Genomic DNA, 10,721 nt, shown 5'->3' with positions numbered 1-10,721 from the left:
TTCAAAGTATCGGTAACATTTCATAGGTATGAATATGGTTCTTCCATTTAAAATGCATTTCTCATTCCATTTATTCTCATCCAAATGATACCTTATGGAAATTTGAAAGTATACTAGCATACCACAGGGAGATTGAAGTTGTCTGATTGGTGACTCTAATAGCGCATCTTAGAAATGGGCGCGGCTTCAATGGATCCTTAAATCCACCTAGGTGGGTGGATCCCTGCCATGGGGCCTGCTGTGGTGCATGTGCCTTGCATACACATTGTTCATCTATTTTGATAGCTCATTTTAAGGCCAATCACAAAAATAAAAACAAATAAATAAATAATGAAGTAAATCCATGTCCTAGGTGGACTACATCACAATAAATAGTGGTGATTGACCATTGAAAACTTGTGTGCCACAAAAGTTTTGGATCAAGTTGATATTTGTATGATTCCTTTATGCATGTCTTTGTCACCTTATCAACAAGTTGGATGGCAAATAAAAATTACAGCAGCCCCAAGTAGATTTTAATGGCGAGTATTCAATTACCATTGTTTCCGATGGTGCGGTCTACTTCAAATCCACTTCATTTCTTGGATCATGCCCTAAAATGAGCTGTCAAAATGAATTGATGGTGTGGATATAAGGCACATACACCGCCATGGCCCCATAGCTAGGGACCCATCGAATTCATGTCCAAAAGAAACCAGGCTTGTGATCCTAACACTGCCCACATTTGTACCATTCCATTCATAGTTGGGACACAAATTGGGTACAGAGTAAACCTTGTGGGGCCTGCCATGATGTATTTGTCTTATCCATGTCCTCCATCCATTTTTCCAACTCATTTTAGAACATAAGCCTAAAATTGAAGCATTTTCCAAAGCTCGAGTGGACCACACTATGTAAAATAGTGTGAATGGAATGCTTGCGGTTGAAAGCTTCTTAGGAGCCACAGAAGTTTTGGATCAAGCTAATATTTGCATTTCCCCTTCATCCATGTCCATGCAGTCTTATGAACATGTTTGATGACGATAAACATTATTATGGGCCTTAGAAAAGTTTCATTAGTAGACATCATTATTCCTAGCTACTTGAGTTTGGATGTGCTCCAATTTTAGGCCCGTGTTCTAAAACGAGTTGTTAAAATGGATAGATGGCATAGATAAGACACATCATGGTCACAGGGTTTACTTAGTGTGCTATGGCAAAGTGAATTACTCATTTACAATCCACTTCCATGTAGATGTCACCCCTCGAAGGGAAGGACCATGTTGATTTTTGGTGAGATTGGCACACCCAATGAATCGCATACTGCAAGCAATGGGAAATACAATGACAAAGTTCACTTGCACAATTACCCTGGCGTCAGCCAATTACAATGGTAGTGCCAAGAAAACAAGCGATGATTTTATATTTTTCCTAGCATCAATTCTATTTGACTGCAATGATAAGAAAATTATGTTTTATTGATTTATATGTGACAAAAATGTAATGATGACAATTTTACAATTCTTAAATGTTAAATCATCATTAAAATAAAGACGTGTTATTTGAATTGAAGATTTTGATATTAATGTTATGAAAAGGTTCAATTATTACAATTTACTTTACCTGCCTCGTAAATATATTTGCATTTGATTAACGATTATGGTATTTAAATTAGTCATGATTAAATCTTAAGGATGACACATTTTCCTTGTATCAATGGGGTCATTCGTGAAATAAACAAGCCTTAGGGGGTGGCCTCGTGCTAATTGCATCTCAGCTGATATTGCATGCTTTAGGTAAATCCATTGTTAGATGTTAGCCAATCGCACAGCTACTATTGTATAGTAGCTATTAGTGTAAAATTTGGATTATATAAAATTTTCAGTGGATGTTGATATTTAGATGGTTGATTGGATTTATGAAGACAAGCGCACGTAAAAACTGCACTCATGGAAAGGGATGCTAGTTTACCTTCAGGGGTTGTATTTGGTATGAATTGGAATCCAAAATCGTAGCTACCATAGAATTAGCGGAATCCTCAATTGTGTCAACACTGTGTAGTTGAAATTAGTGGAAAAAAAAAATAAAAATAAAAACTTGCCTTTGGCATATAGATATTTTTTGAAGAATTAATGAAGGGATTTTCTGAATTCTCGCACATGGTTCACCGTGATGTTCGCATGTAATCTACCTTGATCACTAGGTGCATCATTTCATTTTAACTATGGTGCTTAAAAATTAACATGGTCTATGATGTAAGTGGACTGCATGATCACCTTTTGAACTATTTCCTCTTCAAGTGCCCCACCTAAATCAAGAATTGGCCTAATATTTTGCCAAATGACCTAAATTTTAGCTTGACATCTAACAGTTGGAGTGGATTACACATAATCATCATAGTGGACCCCAAAAATATCAAGGGTGATCCTCTCTCCCTACTAATTCCCTCTCCGTAGGATTAAATTATGGACTGGTTTTTTTTTTTGGCCCGTACGGCTATAATGGGGTGATGTACTAACAACTAGGGTGAATTTTACTTAAATCATAGTGGGGCCCATTATTTCATGTGATTTATGTGAAATCCACCTCAATCATTAAGCATATCCCTCCATTTTAGATGTAAGGCTCAAAAATCAGCTTAGTCCACATTTTAAGTGGACTATATGCTTGAAAATAATATATGAGCCAGTGCTAACCCTCCAATCTATTTTATTTAGCGTGGCTTGAATCACATGGGCCTGATTTTCTATCACAACGATTACATTTTAACTCAGCATCTAACAATTGGAATGGATTTCATATGATCAGTGGGGCCCTGAAAAAACCAAGGGTTGGCATTACTCCCCCAATTGTTTTCCAATGTATATACATGTCTCACCTAATGTATTAGGCTTCTTTTTGGGCCCCACAATTAAAATGGAGTGACGCACCTAATGATTGGAGTGGATTTCACTTAAACATCACAGTGGAGCCCACCAAGGGCCCGTTTAGGAGATTGGATTTGAAATACATTTGAATGCAAATCGTAATTAAATTAAAATCAAGGTGATTCTGAATCCTCATTTGTGTGTCTGTTGAAATACACTATAATCAAAATCTTTGATTTCAAAGCTTGTATTTGGAAGGCATTAGAATTCTTCGGTATATTCACAAGATTTAGATTTAATTAACTAAATCAACTTTCATATTGATTTTGATAGAATGATTGTAATAAGCCCATTAAAAGATACACTTCATCCAAAAAAGAGGAAACAAACAAGCAACTCATGAGTGTTTTATAAATGTGCATTTAGATGTTCGATGTTTGAATGGTTTAGATCAATCTATTAATTTGATTCTAGTGTTGTGGGTGATAATTGAATTGCTTTGAGATATCATCAGCGTGCCATTTGTCCAGTGAATTAGTAGCATGAAGATACTTTTGTTACATGTGCAACCCTCATGCTCTTAAAATGGAGGTAAATAAGCCATTTCCTTTGGATTACTTCATAATCTTAGTATTCTACCGAGATTTCAAAACACATGTAACAAACATGACTTGATTCTTGAAGTGTATTTCTAAGTGATATTCACATAACCAATTGGCATGAATCACGTTCACAACAAAAAAAATTATCATACATGACCCACCACAACGTTTCTGCAAAATCCACCCTAATCACCAATTGCCTTATTTTATTTTAGTTACATAGCTTTAAAAATTAGCCCAATCCATCATTCCAATGAACTATGTGATTAGAACTAGTATATAGGCAACGCTCACATTCTAAATTGTTTCCCTTCATGTGGCCCATTTAAATAAAGGATGGACTTATTTTTTTGTCCAAGGTCTAGATTTTAGCTTGGCGCATAATATTTAGGGTAAATTTAATATAATCATTATGGCGGGCTCTTAATAAATAAAAGTGGGCATCCTACTCAACTATTTCCCTTCATGTGCCCCACTTGAACTATGAACTGGACTGACTGTCAGGCCCGATGACTAAAATGGCATGGTAAACATGGCGAACAAAGTGGATTTCACATAAACATCACAATAAGGTTTACTGACTTTAAGTTAGAACGTGGGCCATTTTTATGCCCTGCTTTGTCTAGCGGTAATAAATAACTATTATCCTCTTAGTAAATTTAAAATGAATTTGAATCTTTTGCTTGCCACAAGTAATAGAATTTTACTTGTTTCAATTTAATTGCGCCACATCATTATATATTACATTTAATGCAACAATGCGAAAAATGTTAGCAACGATGCAGACCAAATAGGATGCCACTTGTGGCAAGCAGAGGATCCCAATTCTTTTAAAATAGATGAACTGATACAACATATGATGAGACTAAAAGCAATCAATTTTTACCATCAGTGCTGACTACCTGAAATGAGCCAGTGTCAAAGGCACTCGAAGATGGGGAGCTTTTTAATTCTTGACGCTTGGAAATCCAAGTCAAAAACAAATTGCCAAAACGCAGGAACCACCTTGGATTAATTTCAACTCGAAATCAGATAGACTTATATTTACGGACACTGATTCATGGACATTGTTCGCAAACTAATTTTCATTACAGCCGTCTAATAAATTGTCTACCAATCGTCCAAGTTAAATGTCTACCAATCGTCCAGTTATAAAATCCAATCAGTGTTAATCTTGGTTCATCATTTATCTAAGGTAGGATACAAGGTCTGGATGGTTTAATTTAAGTTTTGATGCAAGGTGTTCAATTTTTTAGTGCCTGCGTATCAACCATTAATATGCCAGAGTATCAAAATTTTACACGAGACGAAAAATATCAGCCTCGCCATGGAAACGAATGGACAGCCTCCGCGCGCGCACATATTTGATCCTCAGAAGCTCTGTCTCTCTCTCTATTCGAATCAGTGCCAACTCGAAGGATTCGGTACTTTCGAACAGGTCGGACTTGGTCCGGATTAGTTCATGCCAGATCCGGAATCGGATCGGTTCAGGCATGCTAGACTCAGTATCGAGTCGAGTCGAGTTCGGGTCATGCCTATTTCAAAACCGGATCAAGTCAGGTCAGCTCTAACTCGGTCCGACTCGACTCGATCCCCAGTTCTAATTGTAGTGAACATTGGATAATAACTCCTTGTAAAGTCATGAACAAGCATTGATAACCATCGGATGTTAGTTTTGCACCATTTTAAAAATGGTGGCAAGTCTTACAAAATGCATAGGAGATGAGTGACCACTATTTTTAAGCGGTGGAAAACTAATTGAAGGTGACTTATTCTTTGTTGGAAATTGTCCACAGAAAAATCACGACACAGGCCAACCTCCTAACCCCTAGAGAGCATCCTACAAGGGGCCTTAGATACAATGATGAACAGAAAAGGGTACAAGGGGTCTCTTTGTCTAAGGGCCCTAGATGACATGAAGAAACCAAATAGAGAGCCATTAAGGATAACATAGAACCTAGCCGACGTTATACAATTATGGATCCACCCATGCCATTTGATCCCAAAACCCAAGTGATTAAGCATGTAATCCAAAAAAAATCAATTGACATGGTCATAAGCTTTTTCAAGGTCTAGTTTAGAGAGAATTCCTTTTTTACCAGCCCCGTGATAGGAATCCATACACTCGTGGACAAGCAAAGCATAATCCAGAAATTGTCTCCCGAAAACAAAGGCACTTTGGAAGGTAGAGTTCACACTAGACAGGACTCGTCTCTGTTATCTCTCAAAAAAAAGAAGAAAAAAAGACAGGACTAGCCTAATTCTGGAGCTTAGCTATTTTGAAATAAGTCTTGTAAGGGCTGCCAATAAGGCTGATGGTCGAAAGTTTTTGACGCTTTCGGCCCCCTCATGCTTAGGGACCAATGCTATGAAAGAACGCCCAATTTCCAATGGAATTTGACAAGAGTGGAGGAATTCATGAACCAAATCAAAGACGTCTTGTTTCACCAAATCCCAAAAGGACTGGAAAAACGCCAAAAGAAATCTGTCAGAGCCAGGGGCGTCTCTTTCTGAAGGGAAGCGCAGAAGGTGAGGCCTCAAGATCTGACGGTCTACACGAGTTTTGGAACCCTCACAAAGCAGACGAATGACGCTCCAACGGCCCGTCTATCTACTACTGGAGCAAATGGATCTATTCACACCTCTGATCCTATGGTATAAATGGTCCCGGATCGTGATCTATGGATTAGATCATCCCAAGGACAAGCCAAAATGGACAGACTACTATGCACACTATATCTCTCTTCGAATACTCTCGGTATTTCTTATGATTGATTACGAGAGAGAGTCTCATCCTTTATATAGGAAGGAATGAGAGTTTGGATGAGATTAGATGAGACCAGATCATCCGATCACATCCCTATCTCCCATCAAAAATCAAATTCATATTTGAATTTGAAATTTAACTGAAAAGAAGAGGCCGGAAAAAATATGGGACGTACCCTCTGGTGATTGCTCACTAGTGAGCCCCACTGGCCTAGGTCCAACACTTTCGAGATCAAACACTGCAGCCTTAATCTCTTATGAGAGGAAAGGTCTTTCCAAAGAGTCTCTGTCCTCGGGAGAGAGATGATCAAAAGATAGATCATCTAGTAGAGGCCTATCTAAGTTTTCATCCAATAGAAGATAGGTATAAAAGGACAACAACCTCAGCAATAGGTTTTTCCATAGTTAATCTCTTGCCCTCAACTACATTAGAAGAAATAGAGTTACACCTTGCTCAAGCATTGGCTATGCCATGAGAGAATCTTGTGTTTTTGTCTCCCTCTTTAAGCCAAACTACTTTGGAATGTTGGTGCCACATTATTTATTCTTCAACAAGTCTACTAAAATAGTTAGACAATAACTTAGCTCTTAACGAAGTTTCTTGGTCTAAAAGGGCCCCTCCTTCCTTGATGTTCAGAGCCTGAATCTGGCACAAGGAACCTATATCCTATTTCTTTTTGGCCAAAGATCTCGCGGTGCTACACCTTCAAATTCTCTTTTAACACATGCATTTTCTTAAAAAGCATAAAATCTGGTTCCCTTTGATCGTAAAGGAAGACCATCACTCGCCTATCAAGGATCGTAAGCCTTCCAACTCCAGCTAAGCCAACTCGAACTTTAAAGGCTTAGGGCCTTTGTTGATTTTGTCTACTTCTGGGACAGTAGGGCAGTGGTCAGTGTTAGACAAACTCACATACCTTGTATAGCTAGTATACCTTGTATAGTTCGTTTCCATAGGTAGAGGATTCTGCTTTTATTATTTTTCTTGTATAGATGACTGTAATCTCTATATATTCAACCCATTTGGGTTGTCTCAAACACAGAAAAGCTTTCAGCTCCTCCCGGTTTACATGGTATCAGCGATTCACTGATCCAAAACCAGCACCACCTATCAGATCTGACAATCCCTGCGTCCGGTCATCATCCCTGTTGCATCCGACCACCATCCCTGCTCGTCTGACCGCTCCTGCATCGTCCGGCCACCCCTGCTGCGTCGTCCAACCATCATTACATCTTCCGACCACCATACAACATTGCCCCTGCTCGTCCAACGCTCCTGCGTCATCCGGCCCCTATTCCAAATCTCGCTTTTCCAGAGCTCCTGTTCCAAAGTTCCTGCGTCGTCCAGATCTCCTGTTCCAGATCTCCCTTTTGTTCCAGATCTCGCCTTTCTAGAGCTCCTGTTCCAGAGCTCCTGTGTCGTCCAGATCTCCCTTTTCCAGAGCTCCTACGTCGTCCGACCCCTGTTTCGGAGCCCCTATTGCTGTTGCTCCAGATTTAGATTTTTCAGATCCAGATCTAGCGCCCCTATTCCTATTGCTCCGGATCTAGCTTTTCCAGATCAAGATCCAGCGCCCCTGTTCCTGTTGCTCCAGATCCCGATTTTCCAGATCCAGAGCCCCTGTTGTTGTTGTTATTCCACTAGATCCAGAAACTACAATCCCTTGGGTATCTCTTGTTGTACGGTACATTTAAAACATTCTTCTACTGCAACTCTTTGTATGCTTTACATTACTTCAGAACGATGGACAAGAACTCATCACATACAGAGGCCCCACATTGTAGTTTTGATGGTACTAACTATTCTCTATGGGCCATCCATTTTCAGAACTTTCTCAAGGGTCGTGGTTTGTGGGGACTAATTGATGGATCTGTCACTATCCTCACTTCCACAGATGCCGACAAATTAGTTGATTGGGAAATGAACAATGGACGGATTATTACCTGGATTCTTGATTCGGTCGATCGATCCATTGCTGTTGACCTCATACCTCATCGCACTGCTAAGGCAATGTGGGAACATCTCCAGACAATTTATCAACAAAGTAATGCGGTCCGGTTATACTGCCTGGAAAAGGATCTCGTTAACCTTACTCAAGGTGACGACAGTATTCAATCATTTTACTCCAAAATTGTCACCATTTGGACAGAGATGGCTATGATGGATCCAACATTTCCTCATTACTTTAAGATATTCCAAACTATGCGCGAGAGTGCGCAAGTTCGACAATTTCTTATGAAGTTGCGTCTGGAATTTGAGCATTGTCGGGCTGTTCTCTTGAACCGTAGCCCTACTCCTTCATTGAATTCGGTTATTAATGATTTATTGGCTGAGGAACAACGACTGAAAGTTCTCTCTTCCTTCCTCAACTCCGGGATCATCTGATATGGTGCTTGTTGTGTCCACCACTACACCAACGCATGGTTCCACTCCGTTGACTTGTTGCGGCTGCAACAAGTTGTGTTAGACAGGCTGAAACATACCTTATATAGACCTTGTATAGCTAGCATACCTTATATAGTTGATTCTGATTTTATTTCTTTCCTTATATAGATGCTGTAATCTCTATATATTTAACCCCTTTAGGTTGTCTCAAATACACAAAAGCTTTCAGCTCGTCTCGGTTTACATGGTATCAGAGCATCACTGATCCAAATCCGGCACCACCTATAAGATCCGACCACCCCTGTTGAAGATCCGACCACCCCCAGCGTCGCCCGATCTGTTGCTATTGTTGCTGCGTTGCCGGATCTACATTTTTCAGATCCACGGGTCCTATTGTTGTTCCTATTCTTCTTCTGCTGCAACTGTTGCTGTTCCTTTTCTTCTTCTGCTGCAACTGTTGCTGTCTTGTTGCTGTTCCTATTCTTCTTCTGCTGCAACTCTTTGCGTGCTTTATATTAACTCCGATCAATGGACAAGAACTCATCACATACAGAGGCTCCAAGGTGTAGTTTTGATGGTACCAACTATTCACTATGGGCCACAAGTTTTCTCGAGGGTCGTGGTTTGTGGGGACTAATTGATGGACTCAATCTATTCCCACTTCCACGATCAGATAAATTTGGTGATTGGGAAATGAACAATGGACGGATTATAACCATCGGTCGATTGATCGATCGGTCCATTGCTATTGGCCTCACACCTCATCGCACGGCTAAGGCAATGTGGGAGCATCTTCCAATTTATCAACAAAGTAATGCGGCGCGGTTCTAGACCAGGATCTCGTTAACCTTACTCAGGTTGACGACAATATTCAATCATTTTACTTATTGAAACCGCCAACACCCTGATGACAGCCATGAGTGTTCCTCGTTCTTTCCGGACGGAAGCAATGTTACATTCCGTCTACTTGATTAACCGATGCCAACCAAAGTTCTCAAAAGAACTCTCCTTACTCGTCTCACCGGCTTACCTCGCATACTTCCAAATTTCGTTTTGGTTGTATGCGTTATGTTCACGGCTTCACGTTTCGTAACTTAACTATCTCCAAAATCACCGAGATGTATGTACTTGCGAATTCGGAAACTTGAAGGTTTCGATGTTATGAGCTGGTTTCGTCGTGTTCGGTTTCACGACATTTTTCTTGAACACATTGCTTTTAATTCATCTTATTCCTCCTCCGCACACTCCAAACTCTCCTGGTCTTACTGCATTTTCTAGAAATTCCGTTTGCCTCAAGTTGTCTCCTCTACACCAACGCATGGTTTCCACTCGCTGACCAGTTGCATCCACCACCTATTACTCAACCCGAAATCATCAACTCATTGCCGATCCCTAGCATTACCTCGATCCGTTGTCCGTCTGAATTTCTTTCGCGATGATTGATATGCTCTATGTCGCCATGAATGCTACTCTAAATACCGCTTTCATTCCTACGTTCATACTCTCACACTCATGATTGTTGGAAACGATATAACAAGAACCCTAGATTGGATGATAATCATACGTTGGACATTGTCACTCGACCTGCAACAACTAATTAGTAGCAAATGGATTTATTCGGTCAAATTCAAGTCTGATGGATCATTGATCGATACAAGGCTCGACTTGTCGCTCAAGGATACAAAGAATAGAATTGATTATGATGAGACTTTCGCTCTTGTTGTAAGATTAAACTGCTTCGTACTCTTTCGTGCTATTATATTGCTCCGCCATGGCCAAATCGACATAGAGGTGCAAAGCTTTCTTCATGGAGATCTCCAAGAAACCGTGTATTGAAACCTCCTTCGGAACTTCAATCCGACAATAAGGTATTGTTGGGGAAAGAAAGGCTGTACGCCCAATCCACCTGCATGGTTCCAACGCTTTCACGATATTGTTACAATGTTGACTTTACTCAAAGTGCTCATGACCCATCGGTTCTTTGCGCATCACCGCCTCACACCTGTCATTGCTAAGGTCAATGTGACGACATCCTCCGACCGGTACAACAAAGAATGGGCATCTCGGCTTTAAAGGAAGTTCTGCAATCCTCTTCAAGATGAAAGACCTCGACCATCTTAC

The sequence above is a fragment of the Magnolia sinica genome, chromosome 3 (genome assembly GCF_029962835.1).
Source record: "Magnolia sinica isolate HGM2019 chromosome 3, MsV1, whole genome shotgun sequence".
Taxonomy (NCBI): domain Eukaryota; kingdom Viridiplantae; phylum Streptophyta; class Magnoliopsida; order Magnoliales; family Magnoliaceae; genus Magnolia; species Magnolia sinica.
The sequence above is the reverse complement of the archived record's forward strand: the minus strand, read 5'-3'. Positions refer to the sequence as shown.